The sequence below is a fragment of the Varroa destructor genome, unplaced genomic scaffold (genome assembly GCF_002443255.2).
Source record: "Varroa destructor unplaced genomic scaffold, Vdes_3.0 BEIS01000004.1, whole genome shotgun sequence".
NCBI classification, from domain to species: domain Eukaryota; kingdom Metazoa; phylum Arthropoda; class Arachnida; order Mesostigmata; family Varroidae; genus Varroa; species Varroa destructor.
In genome coordinates this window covers 3,154,391-3,180,222 of record NW_019211457.1, presented here as the reverse complement: position 1 = coordinate 3,180,222, position 25,832 = coordinate 3,154,391, and the positions used below count along the sequence as shown (strand labels likewise).

Genomic DNA, 25,832 nt, shown 5'->3' with positions numbered 1-25,832 from the left:
CTTTTACAGTTTTCTGCGTACTTTGGTCTATTCTCAGTTTGTGCATTTTTTATTGTTGCTTTCATACTTAGAAAACGCCTTTATTACCCGCGACTCCGCTGCCTGCTCCCGCATAACGAATGGTCTCCATCATCTCTTGTGACGGTGATCGTAGGAACGAATTCCAAGCGGGAATAACTGTCTTCCAACGTTGACTGGTCTGTCCCAAGTTGTGACCCGTCCGATGTGGCGGTTAGCGATACTTCATCTTGCGCTCTTCTGTATCTTTTGCCGTTTATTTTTCCTTTTCTCTCTCTCCCTCTCTCTCTCTCGAAATCTCTCACTTTCGAGAGTGAGGCAGCAATATGACAAAACGGAGACATACGCTGTGGTATAGCTGCACCAGCTGCTAAAGCTATTCCACCTCACGAAACGTTGTACAGCCCTTTGCGACCAGCAGATTATGCTTAGCGACTAATATTTCGCTGGTTTTTTGTTGGAGCACAAGAACAGTAACCGTGGTAGTACCAGTTGTCGCAGTGGACGCTTGTGGAACCAAGACTTAAGCTAAACTCTATCGAAATCAAACCTGCTTCTATCGATCCGACCCCTAAAACAATAGAGACCAGAGTGCAAGTGTACAATGTACTGCTGAGTTCATTGAGTAGTACGCGAGTAGCTCGACGACCGGACCCACGATGACGTCTCTGCGAGCGGCAAGCACTCATCATTAGATAGAAATCACTGTATCTCCGTGTTAGGTACATAGGAAAGGAAAATTGACGCAACCGACTGGACCAGAAGAATGTTAAACGAGTATACATAATTAAACTGATAGCAGTACTTATAAAAGTCATGTTTTTCTAGCATAAGAATGGTGTAAAAGATGAAGAAAGACAAGGAATATGGATGATGTCAGACAGTGAAACAAAAAGTCGCGGGCAGGCAACCTTCTTATAGATTTTCTTGTACGTTCTTATCGGGCGTTAACATGACGTCATGCACTTCTATCGTATGAGCCAGTGCCATGCACTATGTAACAGACACGGACAAGCAACGTCTATACGGTGCTAAGGAAGTTCGGATGAATTTGTGCTTCTCTATATCTGCGTATGTACATACATCGCACTGCATTGCAGTGATCAAGAAGGGCAGAGCGACTCATGTGGCCGTTATATGGCGCGGCGTACTACATAATTATGCATTAGCACAAATTAGAGTGAAATGTATTTTGCACGCGTCAATAAAGAATTAGCTAAACATTACTATGACCAGTTAATATTGCAGTTTTCCAGCTTTCTCTCTCTCTCTCTCTCTCTCCCACCTTCTCTCTCTTACTCTGTTATGTTTCAGCTATATAGTCACGGCTGGATCGCTTAAGGGGGTGGACAAGTGTGGGTAATTTGAGACTATACGGCCACTCATGTCATTGTAGAAAAATGAAAAACATTAAGAGATTTCATTTTTGGAAGATAAGAAGGATAGCAAAGACAGAATGAGATGCGAAAGTGAACTTGGTCTAAAATCCCCTTCACATCAAGTCAGTGGTCCTAGGGGACAGTTATTTTCCACTCGTTGTTTGTTCCACAAGCAAAACAATTGTATGCCCTTCGCTATATAGCCTTCTTTCGCCTTTCATCTTTTTCCCCCGCATTCTGATCACGGCGCATTTGGTCAAGCTTGTATAAAATAGCTTTGGGAAACTGACCGGGTACGTTTAAATAGAACTCCTGCGACGAATAGATAGCGTCGCAGAGAGACCGCTTGCAAAGCTGCACCTCGTTTCTATCCACGTTGACCGATATGTCCCTTCATCTCTATGTATACTTCATTGGATATACTTCTGCAAATAATGCCAGCTAGCAATCACCTACCTAGGATAAGCGACCCCCTAAATGAGGTCAGACGAGGGCCTCGCGTCCATCTAGCGAATCGCCTTTTCGTTTCATGTACTCTTCCCAACATATACACAAAAAAGAAAGGGAGAGAAAGTCCGGCTCGTGCGTGTATCGTGTCTGTACCCCCCAGCCCAGCGATTCCTTTTCCTAATTGTCTGTCCTGATCCCTGAGGAGGGCTGTTCTTCAGGCGATCTCGTTGTCACACTCTCCATCTTTCACTTTCTCATTCGTGTTCCCATTGCTCTTTTAAAGACACGCCTCATTGGTAAACTAGCAGCAAAAAAAAAATTGCATAGAAAGTGGCAGAGAGCCGAATGAGCGTTGTGGCAATTCCGTTTGCTTCGTCCGTGGTAGTCGGTACTGATTAAACGGGCCATTAGAGAAAGGCTTAATGACTTTCGCCCCCCTGAAGGAGCATGTTCCTCGAACATTACTATTGGTACCGCTAGCCGACCAGTCGTATCATTTTGTCAGGCATACCACCCTCTGACGGCCTATCACGAACTGAAAGTAAAAGCTACAACATCGACACTGTTCTTCTTTACCCCCTTTTCAGTTCCTAATTGTCTCGTACAATTGTACCTACTACTAAATACTACCCCACTGTAATAACTATACTTAATGTCGACTCGCGAACAGGAAACAACCTGATCTGCCTTTTAAATCTGCCCGCAAACGAGAGCAGCTTATTTAGGACGAAAAAAAAACCAGCAGTCAAAATACTCCTGAAAGCGGTCGGAGCACAGGGTGAATTATACTGATTTAGCCTAAAATAAACGACTGGGGCTTTTACAATAGCGCCATAGAATTTCTTTCTGAAGAAGAACTTTCCGAAGATTCAGCCGTAACAAGGCAGCAACGTCCAATCATGTTAGGTGTCTGCAGACGTCAATACGGCTCGTCCTAATCTGGAGCCTATTTTGCAGCTTACGTTTAAACGTAGATTCGTTTGTCAAATCCCTGCATTCTATCAAAGACAGCCTATTAGTTGATTTCATTTATGATTCGTTAATTGAGTATCAGGAGAGCTATATACATGTATAGAAGCCTACTTTAGTCGACGATTCCGATTGTCCACAATAATATCTGTAGTATTTGGCATCTGACATAGATACATTGAATCATATTGAAATTGAATGCTATATAATCAGAATGGATCGAGAATTTTTGGATAGTTTCGAAAAAGGTCACTTAACAATTCAAGAGTCTTCACTGTTCTCGTTATTTAACAGTAAAATAGAGTAATAATTAGGGCGAAAAAATTAAAACAAGGATTCGCCAATAGCCTGTCAAGAACTGTTTATCCTATTCCGGGCATAATTCTTTCCACATTGTCCACCCAATTACCGGCCCGGTTTAGCCTCGTATCTCACTCCTTCGACAGCAAAATTTTATTTTTTTCACAGGATTCGACAACGCGCACAAACATTTTTAACCATTAAAAGTATATTTTTCCCGCAGGCCCAATTGGAGATCATGTATTATAAATCATGAATATGACAGAGACAGAATTGAAAATGCACAAAGTTAACGAACAAATATGTCCATACGAGATGTCTCGTCAGTTCCTGCTTATTACAGCTTGTCTTCTTTTGCATGCTCTCCTTTCGTTCGAAAGTCGTAGCAACAGTCACCGAGTCCAACTGCGTTGGTTTTCTAAGTAAACAGGACTCCGCAAGCCTATAAATGCGACTCTTAACGCCTCACATGAGATCACACAGGAACTCTCCGTCGACGCGCTAACATAGATCCTTCGGGTAAAATATAGCCAGCGTTTGCAGACGATGTCAGAGAACCCTGTGGTGCTCATTCCTGAAAGGGTGTAGCTCTCTCGACAGAGAAAGCCTTGAGCTATTGTACTGACAATCGGATCTATAAACTAGGGAGACTGTGGTAGTATGTCGAATAAAATGCGCTATCTGACATCCTAACTCGGGCTCCTCCCATTCCTCCGTAAAAACATTTAGAAAAACATAAACAAAACAAAGATGAAGTCTCATGTTATCTCGATTGTTTCAATAAACCCATATTTAAAAACTTCATTCACATGAAAATCGAGAAGAGCATAAGTAAACACAATTTTTCTATTATACAATTCGTCTTAATTACGTTCAGTTATATGATTTCCGTAATGGGTTATTGACAAAATCGTCTGCTCCCTTATATCATAGTCGTCACAAAAAATACATATGTATATTCTCAAATCTTACATCTTGTCCTTCACTCAAGTTCAAAATCATCGATATATATGCCCTAGTTGCTCTCTGCAAGACATTTACAGGGATACTATCGTTGCCGATGTACATGGTTCCTTGAACTCTACGCGAAAAAAATTGCTTAACCGACATTCAATATTGTACGACTTTTCTAAATGCCAATAATAAAAAATTCCTCATATATATTTTACTCATATATATATTCAATATATGAGTAAAATTTATTTGGTATCATTCAGATTCAAATGTAGTCTGCGTCTGAGAAAAGCTCGACGAATTTATCTAACATGGTCTCTATGAAACAGATGAAAAGTCTCTCTATTTCCAACGGATCAAAACAAATGTCAGAAGCTGCTTGTAAGTTCGTTTCAAAAGGTAAATGTACTGAAATGGCGTACTCCCCAATGGGGAGACAATGACGGCGCTAAAGGAGTCACAGACGGAGAGGCTAAGTATGATAATATACATTTTCACAAAGACTTGTTCACGAAATAAATTAAATCATATTATAGTTCGCCGTAAATGTTCAGCGATGTTCATACGGCAGAAATACTATATATGTATTAATAGTCCGCCTTCCTTGGCGCAATACAAATGAATTTGACTTGACTTAATACTTTCAAAAGCGCTCGTATTTTGCAATTGGAGAGACTAAACTCGGCCGATTAGGCTACACATTACGCCTAGGTAGAGGCTAATGTATCGCACTGACACTACGAGATCAGAAAGATGCGGAAATAAACGGAACAGGCCGTAGAGATGGTGCAACAATGGTCCAAGCCGATCGTTGTGACAACGAGGCATCGAGCAAACAGCTGACGAAACTAAACTAGGAAGCTGTAGGAAGGAGGTCTGAAAACAGTGGCCGGAACGACTAAGATCCTATTCGGCCAAACCGTTTCGAGGACGCTAAAGCCCACGGATTCGACATAACGAAGGAGTAACTAGTCCATTACTATGTTACAGTAAAGGGGCAGACCTCGTCCGTACCAAATGCTACCATGGGCCGGCTCATTCTGCGGCATTAAGCAGCTAATACGACCAAGACCAGCTGCGGGGACTTAAAGCACGTCAGCCTCTACAAGTCAGTGCGTACTATTTCGGTCAGTTAAATGGAAAATATGCCTGTCAACTGAAGATCAGAGCGCTGTTCGTCAAAAGGAATAAATGGAGCGTAATACATTGTCACACAGCCTTGGATGCTGGCAGTAAATTCAATGAGGTATATAGGCACCTCCTGGTTCTCGAAGATGTCTGGACAAAGTTGACACAAAGAACAGTAGTTTTTACTTACACCTTTAGATCGCATCACTTCCATTAGAGCAGGCTGACAAAGATCCAACTGAACTTGCACGGCACGGCAGTGATTTGTAGGTTTAAACCGGTTGCCGCTTAAACCTGTTGTCTATGTAGAAGATCTACACCAATGAAGCAAGTACTTGTTGCGCGCGCTATCGAACAGACCATTTTCGCTGATATCTATAGCTTACACGCCACTGGCTAGCTTAAAAGAAAAGATTCTTAAGTGACCTCATTTTTTCATTGCCCGAAGAATACAGCCTGCTCAACTATCGTCCGTTGCTTACACCCAGCGCTCTTCTATCTATCCAAAACTTCTTTAGCTTTCTCTCCTCCAACGCCTGTTGTATAATCATGACGGCTCAGTCAGTGCCGCCATACATGGTAAGCTTCTCCTCTTGCGTGAATGTTCTTATATCCATAATGTTGCCAGTTCTGCTACGGCTGTTGTGCGACCGCCTTCTGCTAACCTCTTCTCCCCTTTTCTCTACTTTCCCCGTCGCATTATCAGTATCGTAGTCACTGTAGTCGTCGGAAAGTAAATCCGCATAGACGTAACCGTAGTGCGTACTGCGTCTTCCTGTTTTCCCACAACCTGGCCCAAGTTCCGGCCTCTAACATTTACCGCGTGGCTTTACTGTTGTAGCGCCTGGCCCATTTTCGCGACTGTGCTAAATTACGGTAGATAAAAAGAGAAAATCCAAAAAGGGCCGACTACTCCAATGGCAGAGCAGTGAGCTGTGGCAGCAAGAAGCGTTGGGTTAGCAAGAGTATCGCTGCGACGATGGCCAGAAAAGTAGCCCAGCACCCAGTTGGAAAAATGCCAACCTTCCTACTACCAGCCGTCGAAAGGGGCGCGCCGATTGCAATGCCACCGAAAATAGCAGGGACAACGGGTGGCAGCAACTGTAGCCCGCTAGCACAGAGCCTATTGCTGGTCGAAGAGAAAAGGGACTCCAAGATTGGGGATGGAGTATGGGTGTAAGCTGGTGTTCACACTAGTCGGGGGATAAGAGAGTACTTCGGAGGAACGGAAGTGAGAATCACCATCTGCCGGATATGCCCACCATTTGTTTGGGACGGTGACAGCCGCAAGCGTTACGGTCGCTGCTGCGCCCATCACTATTCTGCGTTAGCGTGTGGACGCAGCGACAAAACCAACACAGGATAGAATAGAGAAGTAGCGCGAGAAAGAAATCGGAAAATATTTGGTTCTTTCTTAATATTTCTCCGTTCCCTCGAAAACCCCCTACCCTCCTGAAGAACTCACTGATCTTGAGTGCGAAAGGCTGTTCTGAAATGGTCTGGCGAAACAGGTAAATTGTGTAGGACCGGTAAAGGAATGAGGTAGGAGAAACTTCTCTCATCTCCCCCGTATGTCGAGTCCTGTTTTCCCGTCGAGCAATATAATAACGACCGAAAGCCTGTAGAGTTCTGTAGTATTATAGAGGGCCAACGGAGACAAACGGTCTATACAGTGCTGTGGGGTGGGTTATTGTATGTCGGCAGTGAAGTTGCGGGATACAGGTCCACGCAGTAGCCGATCAGCCAGGGAATACCAGACACCAATAGAGGAAACACAGCAAAGCAGCCCATGGTGCACATTTATCATTTCAATGGGACGACACTCGGAGTGAAAGTGAGGGGTTCTTCCATACAGAAGGAACCTACCTGCCCTACCAAATGAAGAATAGTAGAAAGCACAAACATAGCGACCTTTCCTGTCACAGTTACCTCTGCTGCAATGCTGTTCAGCGCATCTCATTGTCGCACACTGTCTACTAGACATCGGATAACCGCGACATAGGCGTCTTAGTTAGCTTCTGGAAGCAACTATGCAAACCCCACAACTTGGCTACTTGAACTGTCAATTCTGCTATTCATATCAGTCACCGAGCTCATTGGTCCAGAAAACGAAGAAGCTCTACGCTATGGAGCCAATAATTCGACGTTCCCTCGTGCAGCTGCCACGTCCTGTAAACAATAACACCACAAACGGTTGCAACCAAAAGGAGTAAACAAAACGTAATTGACTGTGAGGGCCTAATGTTATGAACATTTGGACATGGCATAGCCACGTAGCGTGTAACTTCCGTAGATATCTCCGTACTATCAGGCATCTATCTATACATACGGTCCTAAGAAATATTTATAAATAAGAAAAATCTAAACAATTTGTATTATTGACACTTGTCCAGACATGCGCATGATCAGATTTTAGAAGTAATGCCTGTTTACGTTGAAGTCCCAGATGCTATGAAATATTAATTTGCCACCCTCATATTCACAGCTGTTAAAGGTTCATGCAATATACCGAATAGAATGAGGTACAAACGATCTTACTTTTATCAATGATATCCAATGTAACCCAGATCGATCTCTACATTAGTCGTGAACATAGTGACCACGCTTAGCAGCATCGACTAGTTCTAAAAGAGTGTTTGGTGAAGAAAGTTTATTCAACAGATCTTGGAACATCTACGAAAGCATGTTCATACTTTTGGGAACAGGCTTGCCGGACTTCAGCAGCGATAGACAGAATACAGAACTGAACTATAAGAACGGCAGCCCGAAAGAAGTCCGACGTAGCAAAGAGATGACGAATAATCCTTACATCATAGCACACATGAATGCTTTACACTAAGCGTTCCTCAACGAAGCGCGTTTGAGGCACCGATCAGCAGGAAGACGTCAATACTTGTCCTCAAAACATAACAGCTTAAAAAAAGCTGAAGAAGTATGTTTTCTTAATCTGCTATTAAGTACATAACGTTATAGAACCCGAGCGCATGTAACACATTAATAGGTTTATTTTCTTCTACATGTTTTGCCTACCTGCTCTTGCCTGCCAAAAATGTTAACCTTATTTTAAATTGTAGCTATCTAGGCCACAAAAAATTCTCGTGAATTTCTGCTTAACATACCCATGGTAGACAATCTGCAACACTGCACAACAAAGGCCTTATTGCTACAAGCTCCCAGGTGGTCGACGTTGATGGAATTGCTTACATATCTCTTATGGGGCAGGAACGCGATTTACCACATTCAAAATTGCTTCAGCAACTGACGTTGGCCTAAAGTTATTGTGAGCACGGATACAGCAACATACTAGAACGAGACTGAAATGAGATAAACATGTCTAGAAGAGTCTAGCTTGCCTTCGAGGCTATTTATATGACCGTGTAATCTTTCAATGTAGGCAACGCAAAGATGCCGACGCATCCGAGTTTCGGATATGTGTTCGACTCTAGGCTGTAGCCTGAGAGAGAATCTTCGTCTAAAAAAAAAAAAAAGGATTTACTAATCTTCATTTTTATTTCAAAAAGCGATCTTTAAAAATTCATCTATTTTGTGTTTTTTGCGAGACCAGCTTACATTTGTTTACAAATTGGCTCTGCCGTGCATCGGCTCTCACACGTTCCTAAGTTTACTAGATAACTACGCTACGATTGCGCCATCACATGGATGGTCCGTATCAGGTACAAGTGAATATACGGTTGCACGTATAACGTCGAATTACTTATTCTGAAAAAGGCGAAATGTGCCTGAGGGAAAAGGGCTGTAACCAAGGACTTTTACCGCCCCTAGATTTCGGAGAAGACAAGCAATTCTGCTGAACGAAAGACACTGTTGGGTGCTTTACAATTAGAGTTTATTTTGGAATTGCGCTAGTCTCTCTGGTACTAAAGTAACACCAAGTGAGTTAGCAGAGTGTGACCTAGATCTAGATATTCCCGACCGAAATGTTAAGTGTTGAAGCAATTTGCTTTAAAAGCAGAAAAGATCAAGCGTGATGAATCCGAAGTCTACTTTATACTGCTAACTCGTAATGTTTAGACTTAATCCACTTTCTGGAAAGTAGGTATTCTATAGGGCAAGAGCGTTGTCTTTAACATGCGCACGTGCTTAACTGGTAATTCGATGAAACTAGTAACTTCTGCGGAAATCCTTACTTTCCATCATTGTAGATTTATGCTAATTGCGACATATAGGATGCAGAAACCTTTCTCAGAAAAATGGAAAAACACTTTCTCTACCCGTATGTATGATCAGGCTCGTCGAAACCCAGTTTCCTGCAGAGGCTACGGTGGATTGGACGCACAGTACAACGAATGAGAAGATGTTTTTTAGCCGGTTTGTTTTTACCACTGGCTGTTTCTTATTGCATCCGAGGCAAGGAAACCCATGTGGATCCCGCGAATTTTTGCTCCCACTCGTAAGTTTGGCTTTGAAGGCTTCCGTTGAGAGCTCGAAGCGACGACGTTGGTGTTCGGACAGCAATAGCGGATTGGCCAGAAGATGTGCGAGGCGTTTTTAGTTTATTAGGTATAGTTTCAATGCTTTCTTTGACACAAATCAATTGTTCGAGGTGCTCCAACACAAGATCTTTCCCAATTACATGTATCCCAGTAGTTGTGATTGGAACTATCCTGAGATCGGAGAGCGGTTATGAGAAACAACACGGCCAACGCCGCCTTCTTGATTTTCACCTTTAGGTAATTTCCACAGATTGAAGCTTCTATCATTCGCGAAAAAAAAAACAGCTTAGCTTGGTATACTTTCCAACCATACATAAGAGCTCTCTCATATGCATCACCCTCACGAGGTTATAGGAAAAATCTTTAATGATGGTATCGTTGATATCGTTGTCATGTATGTACGCCCTTATGCATATATACATATACACCTTTATGAAGGCACCTATTCCCAGTAACTGTGAGATCGATCCTAGAAACTATCGTGCAATATTTCGGAAAACAGACAAATATCTGCTGGGGGTGGCCTGATCCGAATGCTACGTAGAGCAACAACCCCATTGCATGCTGGTAGCAAGCAATATATATAGAATTGAGTTACTCGAAATCAGATAGAGGCCTTTTGTGTCTGTTCGATCTGGTTAGAGCTGTGATTATATGATCTTGAAAGCTTTTCCCTGTTAGCTAAATGTGTGCGTACAATTCTATAGTCAGCCGACACTGAGGAGTCATTGATTTCTATAATGCTCATTTCAAAGAAAATTTGAATAGCGTAACAAAGAAGGCGTGAAGTTTATGACGCCCACGAGTTAATATGTTACCACTAGCAGGGAATTTGGTTTTTGCCGTTACTGGCTGGACACATCGATGCTAGTTGCTCGAGTTGCTTAATCTAAACATCAAGCTCACAACTGCAGATCTTACGAAGTTTACGTATTGAGACATTATTATATCGCTATCGGGTTTAACGCTTTCGCAAGTCCACCGAGAATCAAGGCTCGATTATAGAAACGACAGCTTTTCTGAGAAGCGGCCATTTGTCCGGACACAATACGGATAGGACTATAAAAAGGTGTCTTGTGCTAATAATATCTGCGCCATAGATACGCCGTGATCACCCGGCGTCTAAACGCCAATTATCGAATTAAACTGGTGAGTAAGACAGCGTTTCCGCTGGAAGTTCCGCTGGCTGCTTGGTCTTCGAAGCCGATAACTGCAATTTCCTCTAGTGGGGCCATGAATAACCCAGGTAGGTTTGTGCGCTTGGTGGTTTGTTGTGGGGAACAAATCTAATGTTATTTTCGTATCCGATCATATCCAATGAAGTGTGAGAACCTATGTGTTAGCTGAGCTACGATTGGGGGTGTTCGTAAAAATCACATAGATATGATTGCTTCGTTTGGTTATTTAAGGAACTATGAAACGTTATCCTCACCCAAGTCATTGTATAGAAGCGCGCTCTTAATGTGTGTATTGCCGGAAATTTTCTGTTATACTGCTATTTTGCGGTGAAACCAAACGATTAGTTCGAAACTCATCGATCAGTTCGTACTTTTTAGCTTCTAATGCAATTCGATTTAAATGTATTCCAAAATATTCATATTCTCAGGACACCACGTCCGCCGCCACACAGTGTCTACCCCTAAAATAATATTGCCACTAAAGGGATTTAAAATCGGCCTTTCCTTTCAAACGATTATCCAGGCAGCAGCCGTTAGAGCTGCGAAAATTGGCATCAGCTAGCTTCTCCATGAGCTGCGTAAACTCCGATGCAGCTTAGTGTATTTGCCTACTTATGGATTTATTTCTCTTTTGATACGGCCGGTCGCAAATCTCAAGGTCATTTTGTCAACGCCGTGATATATCATAGCTATGCGTGTTAGTAAACATCGTACGACTCGTCATACGTGTATTTCTTCGGGCTCGACAAAATGCGGCGTGAATGACTAGCGGAATACTGAGCATCTCGCAGTAGAAAGCAAAAAAATCAACTTCACGATTGCTAATTTCGTTTGCCATCGAGGCTGTTGTGGCATCCTCGGAAAGTCCTGTTCCTTCCAAGACACTTGCCGGGTCCTTGGGGTCGTACCGCTGCTGCTTATACGGCAAGCTTTCCTTACTTTTTCAGGTATACTTCACCTTTTCGTGGTCCTACAGAAGCGTAAAATTACTGTAACCGTATTAACGAAGTTTGGTGATGAACGATGCTGTATGAAATTTTGCTTGAATGAAGTTTTGCATAGGAAGCTTGCCGACGGCAATTGAGCCTGCACTTCTACCAGATATAGAAAAGAAGAGGCACAAGCACTCGAACTAAAAAATTGCCAATTTTTAATATAATAATTTATTAATTAAAAACACTGTTATTAATTATCCGACTAATTTTATTTTATACCAAAAGAAGTGCAACGTAACGCAATGTGTAGTGTGATTTTCTCACCGCTTATTTCAATGCTATGTTCATGTAATATTATAACAATAAATAAATAAAGCGAAATAGAACCCGTAACTTGGTCTAGCCTGTCTGTTTATATGTTACGGAAATTCCGTGCCTGTTTATTTATTCCATCCAAACCGATCCTTTAATCGTATCGGGCAGATCGCTTGTGTACCGCAATCGAATGAACACCTTTCTAAATATAAAGAACGAAGACTTAACATGGCGTTCTATGTATGGAGATTTTCTCTTCATGTCAGTCGATAGATTTCGACGAGCTAAAAAAGGAGTACACGTCCCTGTACCTAAAATGGGTGTCTCAGTGGAGAAATGATTCGAAAAAAGCCACTAAGGGTTCGCCTCATCCACGTGACGGTGGGGTGAAACTGCGTTTCAAGCTATGTCTGAGTGCTTTTTGAACGAGTTTAGGATAAATGTCAATTGTAAAGTTAAAGTGGATAATGTAGAGTTGATTTTTGTGAAAAATCCAATTTTCAATCCAAAGAAAATTCCAGCCCAAAAATCCAGAGAAAAAACAGAATGACAAAAAAAAAAGATACAAATACCTATTATGAGAAAAATTTAAAACAGTAAAATGTAAAGTGCCCTTAAGCTTTAAGTTTTAGTGAAATTCTACGAACAGAATCAATACGCTGACTGAAACATTTATAATCGTCGTATTTATTAGATCTGCACTAAGCAGAAAATGTAACTACTTAAAAATAAAGAAACAAAATACTGAGAAACCGTTAAGCCTTGGTGATGTGCCGGGTAGAAAATCAAGACGCCACACAATACAAATAGCTATATATTTATTTTAATTGAGTAGGATATATGTCTATTTATTACATTATGAAAAAAGGAAAAACTTTAAGCCTCGCTGATGTTCTAACAACAGAGTTAATAGATTAGCAGATCCCATCGATCGCATCGTCCATCAAAAATCTACTGGAAGCAGACTTTGTTCACCTGCGTTCCTTAGAGGTTTGCTGACGGTCGACTCTACCCACGTACGTTATCGAGTTGACAAACTCAACAACAGCAACAAAGTCAGTCGGTTTTACAAAAATCCTTTAAAAATGCACCAAAAACACGAGCGAAGTAAATCAAGAGAGGGAGACATATCGGAACAGGCTGGTCAATTAATTAAGTAGGACAACAGAATAACTGTTGATGAGCACCCGATAAAATTGATCAACCACAAAAGGCTTAGTTATGGCTTAAACTGATTTGAATCATTTACTAAATAATACGTATTGTGTTTTGTTGTTTTTATTTCAATAATAAGAACAACAACATCTCTCATACAGTACGTTATTATTGTACGACATACGTTGTTGTTATTATTATAGAACAGGTACATACATTGGTGCACGCTGCTTATGACAATATAGAGGCTTGGCCGGTTTTATGGAACTCACTGTCGTTTAGCATTTATTTCTTTATAGCGTCGGTCTCGTCAATCGGCTGCTGTTGCGGCGGGCACATCTAGGGCCTGTTGAAGTATGGTACAAATTTCCTACTATTCATAGACCTACACAGCACCCGATTATCGCCACTACCACAGTCCAATTATTCAGCAGACCTGTTCATCATGTTTTCTGCAGTGCCGGCTAGCCTGCATCTGTAATCGAGCCCCCTAATTCCTTCCTGCTGTCCTACGCGCGTTCGCTCACTACAAGCACCCTCTCCCTTTTTGTTCTTCCCTTTGCTCTCTCTCATTTTCTACTTTTTATTTCTGTTCACTGTCATGCCTGGATCACTCCAGGCGGGTGCCGAGTGAGGTTCTGTCCGTGCCGTATCCATTCATTGATCCAATCTACTTCTTTGTCCCCTTCTGAAGTGCGCTTTTTCGCTTGTTCTTCCTCGCACGAAAATTTTCATCACCCTTAGCCGTATTTGGCTGTGTAACCTTCAAGAGCAAAGAGTATCCCCTTCTTTTGCTTGCTCTAGCAATTGAACCCTCATTTCATCTTGTTGTCCAAACAGCCTCCGCCTCGTTGTATCGTGCACTACTACCCGCAGTAATTCCCCGCGCGTCGGCGGATGCACGCCTTTCCGCTTTTGTTCGAGGGAAGTAAGTATGCTTTAAGAGGCTTCTTTATCTCCCTAGAGGATGGCTGCCCGGGGTAGCCATTTCGGCTACCCGCAGTCATCCGCCAAATTGGGCCTCGGTCACATTCTAGTGACTCTGGAAGGAAGACCCCACTACTGTTAACGGTGCCGCACCGTACCGACGCTTTGCTCTCACTTACTTTCCAGTTGCTTTGGTAGCCAGTGTTTACCAAATGCTCAGCGTTAGTGGTGTGTCTGGCAGCGTTTCCACAAGTATATCCGTGTATGTATGGGATCGTGCGACTCTGACACATATACCCACTCAACTGTCCGCAGGGACATAATAGAGAAGGCAAGCTGGAGTTGGGGGAACGAACGTCGGATTGCCCTGCAGCTTGTCCGCCCCTTCACGCGTAACAGCAACACAGCTCATGCAGTTCTCCGTAGTAAGAAGCTCTGAATAGCATTTGCGGTCAGGCGATTTTGCTGCTTTTTAAGCGCGCGTATGGCACACCACGAAGACAAACGCATGTACAGCAAATGTATCCACCCATACATCTGATATTTGACTCTTAACTTTTTTCTAGTCTAGCCCCATAAACCCTGTGGACGAGCGGAAAGCTCTGACCTTGGCCCTGCCCGAGTCACCATGTAGGAAATTCTATGATAAATACTGCTTGCGATGACGGGGCAAGCGCAATTGACAACTGCGAAGGGTGCCATGAATACGGAATTAACGGTGCTCAAAGATACTTTCAGACACGCAGTCAACGTATTCCTGCATATAGCGTACGGTTAACATATACGCCGCATGTAACAATGTCAAAATATTATGAAAATGAACTTGATTACTTCATGTGCGGTGCGAAGGGTAATTGAGCAGATTGTCATTGGACCCAGCGTGGTTTTGTGAACGGTACTACCTGCAATGATTGTGGGGCAAAAGAAGACATTTATCCCGCTCTAACCGCTCAGTTGTCTCGAACCCACTCTAGATTCGAGCCGAGCGTGAATAAAGGGAAGCAAAAGCTTGATATGTTTATAAAAGAATGGGACCCGCTCGTCAAAGCATTAAAAGGCCCCAATAAAGGCGTAAACAGGCACATTTGCTCCTACAACTGGAGCTACGATAACCACTACCGAGCCTAGAACAGAAGTAGCACTAGTATAGTTGTAATTGACGCAGGCCAATTTGCGTTAAAGCTGCTGGCTTGCCCAGCCCGCAGTGGACCTACGGCAGGCCAAAAACGAGCAAGCGGCTAAGAAGCAGTGAATAAGGTAATAGTCGGGTCTAGCAATTGTCTTGTCGGCGTTTCTGGTAGAATGTAAGAATGACACAGATAAGTGAAAGGAGGATGCAACCGGCGCGAGAAGGTATTTTGGATAGCATAAATACTCTTCGTTTGTAAGCTGCTTCGAAGTGAAAGTGGATCTTCAGGTGAATGGTCTTTGTGTGCGGCACGTCAGGCACACCTTATATGAACGTGTTCCTTTAATCCATCTGCCATTTGCTGTGACCTAGGCTTCGGTTGGGAGCCAAACCGCTGACAGGTTACTTAAAATCGTTAAATTCGCAAATAGCTTATCCATGAAATAGGAACTATGAATGAAACCATGTGGACGTTCTTTAGAATCTCGCTCATACGGTCCGGCGAAAAAGGTCGGCGAACTTAAATGTTAGGCTAATAATAGGCCGAAATCTGAAAAGTTCGTAAAAATAGGGAAACTAAAGTTATACTCGATTAGTTACGTATTATTGATATATGGAATACCTTACAGACGATGCACAATGTCATCTCAAACATGTACAATTCTCACATGAGTTCCGAAATTATCAAGTGTGGCCTTCTTTTCTTTAGATACATCTTTTTATTTTTTTAGAAATTTCCAATTTTTTTTTTTAAATACCTTGTAACCGATGTAACGGCGGACAACGTCATAGACTGTCGATCTTACGTCTTTTTGATCCAATGGAGTATATGTGTAACGGGAATACACATGGCAACCGTTGATCTTCGCTTATGTTTCTGAAAATATGCTATGATAAGTTCGTGCTTTTGTGCTAGAACGAACTATTTTTCTTGTAGCGCAAAAATTGCAGATCAACTTATACTTACCTTAATAGACAACCGGTCTGTTCGAAACAGATCTATGATTACATATAGTCCATAAAGATTACGATGAGCTTATAACTTGGTGAGCTATTCGCATGTAATATTTATTGCCCCATAACTTGAATGAGGTCTGGTGATACTGTATGATTTCTAACGCATCCAGAATTGAGTGATGATTATGAAAAACTACAGGACAAATAAAGCAGTACAACGGGGGAGCAGGCCGGCATAGATTTTAAGGACAGCAAGCTAGGTTTTTTTTGACAATCACTGATAGGCACCGGCATACATCTTGATTGATCTTGACCAGAGTTTTATAGATTGGTTTGGATCGTCTGGGGTGGTGTATTGATGTGCTTGACAAAACACAAATGACAGCTTAATTTAATGGGTCGCAGCTTACCCATGCGCTGATTATCAAGGGAAACGTATAGGAGATGGCTTCCGTTCGCATTGTTCTGCCTTTAATGGTTTTACCCGCATTTACGTACACTATTTTATATTGCCACATCGAATGAAAGTAGATTCGCGCACTTATGAGGAATACTAGAAGAATTCTAAATTGACCTTAGAACATTGTACGTGTGTTCGGTACCTGAGTCCGTGATTCGTAGATTTATTATGCCAAGAAATTCGTTTCGTAAGCAACGTTTGTAAGGGCATGCTCATAGAGTCCTCAACCTTTCGGAGGTACGGCGAAATCAAAACAGGTTATGTCTTCCTATGGCAGGTCAATGGCGTTGGAGATACGTTGGCTACGAAGATACTGAATTCGTTTCAGAGCAAATCTCATCGAGTTGTGCTCGATTCGGAAATATCGCAGTCCCTAAGGAGAAGAACCGAAACGTACTCTATACATATAGACAGGCGGATCACGTAAACCTGTCTGAAGCTATTATTGAACTCTTCCCAATTTGCTAATTAACTCGCTTTTTCAGTAGCTTGCGTTAGTTCATAGGCCACTACAGTCTATCCATGAATCCCTGCCAAGATGCTCCGTAAAGCTTTCAAATGTATCGCTTTTATTTGTAGATTAAATGAAACTAGTTTGGCCTTTGTGGGGGGTAATGAGTCCTCGCAATGGTTTTTCTCAGTGAAAATAATAGTATTTATGATATCGTAAATAACATTATTAGTCTGATGATTATTACTACAACAGCTGTTCTTCGGATCACTCGCACGGCCTAAGTATGACGTGTCGTTCCACGTTTCGTGTCTTATGTTCTGTATCGCCTCGACGCGTTCCATCAGGCGGCTGGCTGGCTGCCAGTACAACTTGTACCTAAAATAAACAGGCAAATTCGTAACCCACTAAGCCATCACGGAAACAAGTAAGACACAAGGAACAGAAACTTCTTCTGTTCCTTCTCTTTAGTTTTAACGCAAGGAGCGTTAGAGGCTTCCTCATTCTATACCAACTCCTAAGCGCATATTGCGCTCAAAGCACATGTACAGTGAATTCAGTTTGATTCTGTCCATTCGTTCGCGTAGAAGTATATGAAATAGCAAAAAGCAAAAAACGATGTCCTACATTTTGGATACAAAGAATTGAATTGAATTTTGAAATAGAAATAGCCTCTGCTTTGGAAGCATCCTATTAGACACATAATATCTACGTTGTCTAGCCATTCTCGACGCTATTTGATGCCAAGGTGCTTCCGTTTGTCAGTGCGCCTCAATTTGTTCTTCAGGCTCCTCATTCGTTCTCGAACGATGCACCGTTCCAGTAATATCTTGGCGGGCTCCCAGCATTCTTCAACGCGTTAGTATCTGTTGCTCTTCACTCACGTGCCTTCGTTTCCCGATTCTATCCACACACGACCTTTGTTCCCCTATCTTCCCGAGTTCGCGCCGTCGAATCGCACGATGACCTTGTGAAGGACGCGCACTCGGAAGCTGCAATCCTCTTCCGCATCCATCGGTTAGGTTTGCCTGATCTAATCCAACCGGCCACCTGCACTCAATCTTCCTGCTACTCTACGCCATACGGTACTATTCGACGGGTTTGTGGGGTCGAGTAGGAGCTAAGCTGCCTATCTGCCCTTTCCATTTTTTCGTAACTCCCTTTCCTACTCCGCGACCGTAGCGCCCCCTGAACTTCTCCTCAACGCGCGCCTTACCATGAATAACGTACCTTAGTCAACGTGGAGCAGCTGGACCGGAGCGTGCTCATATAGTGAAGTCGTATGTTGCGTGCGCTTCGGTTTCCAATCGGCGTCTGCAATTATCTGCTGTGCGTGAAAAATCGTTTGGTTATTTGACATCGAGGCGCCCTAGAGTCGCAGCAGCAATAGGCCATTACCCCCCGTATTGCCTAGCTATTGTTCTATTGCTGATATATTGATAAGCAGAAAATAGATCGATGTCCTGCTGGCCACTTGCTAGCTAAGTAGTGCGGCAACGGTGGCACGTTGGCAACGTAAAAGTAGTGAAGCTGGTGGTTGACGTATTATTAAACACTTCAAGACAGCGTAGCGATATTTTTTAGCTGTTCTCAAACGATCTATTTCACAGCTGTGTGCGTACTAGCAGTGTACATATCGTCGTGTGAACAGAATTCTGAACAGCCAATTTGTCGCCCATTGATAATGGATTCTACTGATAATCACGGAACTACAGTGCACGCCGCGTGATATATAGGGACATATTGTATAATATATAAATATATCTGTCTGCGATTTTCGTTCTTTCTTTTTCCGTTTGCGCCAGATTCTGGGTGATGTTATTGTAGAATAAAATTTCTCGCGAAAGAAAAACGAGTACGATGAGGTTAATGGCGCTGTTCGCTCTTATTTTTCTGTGGCAAAAGAGGAGACAAAAGGGGTTTCGACAACGGAAAGCAAGCGAAGAAAAAACGACCGAATGCTCCTCAACGACAAAACGGCAGAGGAAAGAAATCGGAGACGTGTCGCTGCTGCCTCTTCCCTGTAGTGTGTAACTGATCGTATGTGATCCCGTGGCCTGCATTAGTGTAACTGGCCATTGTTGGACGGCCGGCCTGGGGCGAACAATAGATGTGTGCGTCTGTGTGAGTGTATTTGTGTATCCATGTCATATAGATGGAATCATCCTGCACGGATTTGAAGAAACGTGACACGCGTTGTGAAACAGGAGAAGGTCATCGTTCAGAGTCGCTGTTCCGTTTGTCGCTCGACAGCTACAGCAGACCTCAGGGGGTATTATCCCCCAAGGAAAAGTAACAATCCTAGATTGAGCTGCGTCAAACATCATGTCAAACACACAATAAAGGGCCACTCTCCTGTGAGATAGTTTTGGCGACTTATCTGTTTCGGTCGCCACATTTTAGGGGGGTTCCCAGAAGCTTTTGCGTGTATTCTCCAATCGATATCTGCATGTGACATACAGAGGGGGCGCTTTTTATGCTCGACATCGTAAATCGCCAGCATCCGCGGGTTCGGTGCGAGATCTCTGGACAGAGCGATATGTAGATATAGAAAGAGAGAAAAAGGGCGAGGTCTAACCCAGCAAAAAAAAGCTGGCGCTGCGAGCGATTGATGCGGCTTTTACCTATATGCGGTGGCACATTTCCATCATGTTGTCATTACGACACGATCTGCTATGCGTTACCTCACTGATGCCATAGAGGACAAACTTCAGCTGTAACAACAGCTATCGAGAGCCCGCGTGAACTTGTTTGTCGTTCGTTCGACTTTAGATCAACATCCTATAGAATTGCTTTCTTCGCCGTCGTTTACAACGGCTGAACATGGCTTTGGCCAACTGTGCTCGTGCCACTGGGCTGTGTAAGATTGTGGATAGGCGTCTATACAACATATTGGTAAACAATTAGGTTAGACGTGATAACTAGGATAATATCGCACAGCCGAAATGAATTATCAGACAAGTCTGTACCGCTGGATACCACCGTCTCCTATATTTTAAATAGCCCTTCGTCCAGTTCCCATAGCATTCACACATCGCTGTCATTTTTGTTCGGTGTTTTCGTGAAGTTGGGCAATAAAGTGAACCCGGAATTGGGATATGCTAATACGTGATTGTTGTAGCCAACCAACCCCATACCGTTCGTCATTTTGCCGTGGTGTCGCTTAGATGAGTGGAGAAGTCATGCTTTTTTCGCGCAATGCCAACTGATACCGCTTGCTAACATTATTACTTCCATAGATGTAGTGTGCCCATACATATGGGGTGCTGTGGAAAGCAGCACCAATAAACACTTATACGCCAAGTGGATATCTACAACAATATGGACAACATGTATATATATACTGGTAAGCAATTAGCTAAGGTTATAATAGGACGGAAGACAGATTTGTCCTATGTGAGTTTATGCAAAACAATATTAGATTGTGACACACGTAAATAGTGCACGCAGTGATCGTAAAGAGAACAATTAGAACAAGAAACGAAGTATAGGAGTCGCAGTGAGCCAACAATATGCATCTAATCTGTCGCTGCAGTCAGGATTCCCTATTCAAATTCGTTGTTAACAAAACTCGTTCTAATACCGTCAAATACATCGAACGTTATAGTTTGAAACAAGTTATCTAGCAGTATAAAAGGCTTCTATATACCACAGTGTCAAACTGTGTATCTAGAGATATGTAAGCATCATAATTTGTCAATGATCAATCCGCAATTTTACTTCTCTATCAACAAGCAAGAAAATCTTAAGTGCCGTCTTAACCCATCAGCTTGTCATGTGTACCCCAGCCTGGAAACCAGCTTGGGCCGAGACCCTCTCGGCATCTGATCGGGGTTAGTTTTTTTTCCAGTGTCTGCCCGTTGACACTATTGATATAACCACATACATATATAATTTGAAAACATTACAGTAAGCCCGAACTGCAAATAAGATTTCAAGTAAACCTGAATCGCAGAGCTAATACTTTTTCTGTTTTTTTTTCTCTTTCGCGAAACATATATTTTAACATTGTCCTACTATATCAGTTTCATGGAGCGGGTTTTTCTAAAATTAAGCTAACTAAGATGCATGTCCGCTGTGTGCGACAGTCTTTAATGGAAGTTAGTCCTGATCTTTTTCTCGCCGAACAAGGCCACCTAAAGGTGTGGACCCGTCCGAGGAGACTCGGGGTGCCAGTTTCCGAGTTGGCGGATATAAAGCCTGACCGACCTGCTGTCATAAAGCAATAGCAAACGCATAAAGACTGGACGTAACTTAGTGGTGTATGCAGATCTAGTTGGACGTATGGTTTGCTAAGATTTCCTGCTAAATGCAGGAAGCGAGTGAGTTTTGCGGTTGTCCGCTGGGTCACAACGAAAAATAGGCCATTTAACAAACCTCTTTAATTTTACAGATACTCACTGGCTGTTCGTCTTTCGCCATTACCATATATGCAATTAGCCTGAGTGAAGGCTAGTCATTGTTTAGGAATGACGCCTCTATACATAGTCTTTTAACATGAACTTCGAATATCTCAGCGGAGCGACGGACTAAGTTGAACAGTATGTCGATGTCGCACCGTATCAGGGATCCGCGATGGAAGACTGATATTGCGCAAATGTTTCGAAAAGTTCGTTTTGGATACGCGCAATATGGGCCACGAACGGTTTGGTGAAAAGCCACTCCTTCATCTAGCTGTTGTCATTATAAATAGTGATTCCGTGTGCTTAATCGCCTCAGGGGCAGGCGCTTTAACTTGAATTACGAACAACCTGTGGACGACCATAGGAAGCCACCCCGTAAGTAAATAACGGTACCGCTAAGCCAAGAGCTTTCGGCACAGTTCGGAGCAACCCAGATGACTCTTGTCAATCATTTGTACGCTTACGAACTTAGAGCGAAAGTGAATTCAGTGGAAGTGACATCGAAATGGGCGGCTCAAAATGATAATGCTGCGTGACAACGCTACACCGTGTTTTACGTCGCCGACCCAGCGAGCGTTAACAGACGTTTTATGACAAACTCTGCCCCGCTTGGTGTGCAAGTCGCACATCGCTTCATCTAATTATCATTTGTTTAGGTCAATGCAGTATAGCTAGTAATGCAAACACTTCACAACAGAAGTCCAAGTCTCAAATGGGTCGACGACTGGGTCGCTCTCGAAGATAGAACCTTTCTATTTCGTGGGGTACATGAGATGCCAGCAAAATGGGCAAAAGTCGTAGAAAGTGAGGAACACTATTGTGATCAGGAAGAATTTACTTGACAGTATAAAAATTAAATGATCAAAAATAGGTCTCAAACTATCAAGTGACCTTTTTTAAATTGGCACGAGACAAGTTTTACCTTTTATGTATGAGAAATAACAAATTAAAAGGATCAGTGATCGAAACCTTATTAATATAGGATTTTATCTTATATCCTATATTGTTGAATTCTGTTTTTTAGGTAATATTATGGTTGTATCGTCCTGAAACAGCAAGTGATCTGGCGATCAGATCTCTCCAGCTATTATTTCGATTGCACGATACACTATGTCACAGAACGTTTATTATCGTACGGAGATATATTTCACGAAAAGCGTAATGCACTAGAGTAAAGGAGGGCATTCATACTGGTTGTGATCACACTAATTTATGTCATTATGAGATATCAATTTCAGATTCTCTCTAGCCACCCCATCGGCTGGTGTAACGTAGTCACGTTGAACCTTAAAAATAGCGCCAGTTCTCTCCGGGTTCACTATATTGCATCGGCCTCTCGTTCCAACAAAGTAAAAAAGAACATGTGTTTGTCCAGCTGATGCTACATTATTACTGACACTGAAGTGACGAAGTCGATAAAGGCCTGACGAGGCTTGAAGAGCTTCTGCTCCGAAGCCATTTTGCGGGTGCACAAGCCAAGCCGCCTATGAAGTAATGTTGAGCCCCACAACACTCTACTGAAGGGAATCGTGTAGAGAAAAGAAGAAATTGAAACTGTAGTAGTTGTTGATGATTACGATCTTCAATTAAGTTACCAAGTAACGAGTTTTCCTTTTTAGTAATACACATGTCAGTTTTGCTGGTTCTTAATTAATCAATTGGTTAGAGGCGAGTTTATAGAGCTTAATTAGTTTCTCAAAGATGGGAAGACATCGTGCTATTGTAGTAAGTAACTGAATGGAGCAGAACGGAAGCGAATCATGCAAATAGCAGATCTATCTACGTTGGCAACCCTCGTTTATTACGAAAGTATTATTTAGGTTAATTATATGTGCTTATTTTCTATATTATTTGTCATGTGCAGCGCGAAGATTAGCCTTGAGCGTAAGTACGTAATCCTTCATCATCTAATCGTGGCAGTTTTCCAGAAATCCTTTTGTAATGTGCTGTTTTTATCGATCTGCTCGTCTCGCCCGACTATCGTTTGTGAATCAAGTAGGTGTGATAGCTTTCAGGAGCAGGATCAGGCCACGTGTCAATGGTTACGTGCCACTCATGCTTATTCCAATAGCCAGCCGCAAGAGCTTTTTTTTGTATCGGAAGGTAACAGTGATGCCGTAGAGATGAATAACTGGATTGGATTTTTTCTAATGCTTGAGCGAGTTTTGTTCTTTTACCTCTTCATTTACCATGTATTACTATAAGAATCCGTAAAAACGTCCTCGTCATCCATCCTATAGTGTTTTGTGTGGTTTACAATTTGCTGCAGGGATCAAGTCCTAATATATTCGTGGGTAAAAAGCGCCCTCTGTTCTAAGTTGGTATAATATAAATTACCGAGGTATTATATTGAAAAGAGCTAGTGGTAAGCTATCGGCAGCTTCAGCGGCAATATAGGTCAGTAGGCGCCGCACTGCATCTGTAGGAAGACTTCATTTTGTGGTATTATACGCTCATAGTACGCTGGCTATATCAATATTTCCGAGCTCTATATGCGTCCGTTTAAGCAGTGCAGTAGCAGATATAAAAAATCGGATTTTTGAGGTAGCTGTTCGAAGCCCTAGATGCCAACTTATCAAAATGAATTTTCTCTAGTTTGTAGATAAGTTTCTGTATTTTTAACAAGCGTTTCTCATCTAATCTGCTCGAAAATCGATCTGCAATAGAGTGATTAATTTGGTTTGCAACTTTACTTCGAAAGTGAAGAAGTTGACTTTTATCTCGAGAGACTAGAGATCAAGTTCCTCTATGCAAAGGTTTTTGATCACCTTTAACTGATTTGTTTGGTGCCCAGAAAAGATTACAATAGTGCGGATGCGCAAAGGGAAACTGCAGATTACTCGAGTGTCCTTCACGTCTAGTTTCCGTTTTGTCTTCCAGGTGGACGTGATACCAGCTTTATGGCTTGCTCAATGTTTTTACCATTTATAAGTCTGTGGGTATGTTTGCTATTAATCTGGATTCGTCACTGAACCCGCCTAGTTGGTACTATAATCGGGATTCTCCTAGGAAACGCTGGTAGATATTATAACGGACCTGTTTCGCATATAAACATACTGAACATATTCCATTTGGGTGCTGATGGTCAGGTATATATACTTCCCCAGAATTCCACAACTTTATAGCGGAAAGAGGCTTTCAAATTGCACTTAAGCGTCGTACTTGATCAGTGTTGTAGTTTTGGGAGAATTGCTCAACTCGAAGAGAAAAAAGGGCTAACATTACGGACAGAAACGGAACGAAAAATCAACGAAAATATACGTAAAAAGTCCATGAATATTACGTGCGGTTACTCAGCTAAGCCTAAGGGGAATGGGGCATTTTGGTAGAACCCCGCTTTGTTACTGTCATGCCCATCAGGAAAGACAAAAATACATAAGAGTGTTGTAGCATCTTTTTTGCTTTATTTCGTTGCACTTAGCTGACTAGTACTATCCATACTGTTAGATAAACAGACAACAAGGAAATTCGCCTTTGAAATCTCTCCTCTCCTTCATCACTTCGACTTTGTCCTACATCTGTGACAATGGGCCGCGAAAATTTCAAAGGGAATAGGGGTAAAGGACAAAGCGGAAAAAGTAAGATGTCGAAATCGTGATCGCCATTCTTATCACCTCGTCCAAACCCGGTTTCGAGTCAATAATTGGTCTCTAAATCTTTGAACCGCTGCGTGAAAAGTCCGCAAAAGCACCGCTTGTACTCACTCGGAAAAGATGAGGAGAAAGGGGACGGCGCCGAAAAATGACAAACTGGTCTTTCGTATGAAGATCATGTTGTCTTTAGCCGTCGCAACTACTTTTCTCTTACTACTTCTAAGGTCCCTTCCCGAATCCCATGGTTCTTTATCGACTCGGTCGATGGCCCGGTACCTCAGTTTCCTGTTGCTTTGATTGGAAAACGTTCTTTCCGCCATTTCTTCACCCTGCCTCGGAAGGCGTTCCTTGTCAACATAACGACTCTTATTGCGTATGTTACTTTTTTCTTCTTTTTGCTAGTCGACGAACATCGCAGTTAGCAGCAAATGGCGTTTAGTAATTAGATAACATAGATGCATCATAGAGGTCTACACATAGACATCCACAAAGAAAGCGTTGAAAATGGACGTTGCTTAGTTGAGCTCGTGCAAAGTACGGAAAGCCGTTTGACCGCATTGTACACTAATGCGTCACAATTATGTATTGCAATGTACGAAAGCACTTGTATACACGCGTTCGGGCTGCGAACAACCCGATATAGTTGGTGTAGCTGTCCTTTAGAGGATGACATGAAG

The 25,832-nt window shown here is 42.5% G+C and overlaps 1 protein-coding gene across 2 annotated transcripts in view; it reads left to right on the top strand.

The window, feature by feature from the left end:
• The first annotated feature begins 18,401 nt into the window (after positions 1–18,401).
• LOC111249804 (uncharacterized) overlaps positions 18,402–25,832 on the top strand; it is a 30,710-nt gene continuing 23,279 nt past the window's right edge. For both annotated transcript variants that reach the window (XM_022804144.2, XM_086987173.1), the window contains exon 1: positions 18,402–20,505. The gene's annotated coding sequence lies outside the window, so the exon portion shown is untranslated. The remainder of the gene's footprint in view (positions 20,506–25,832) is intronic.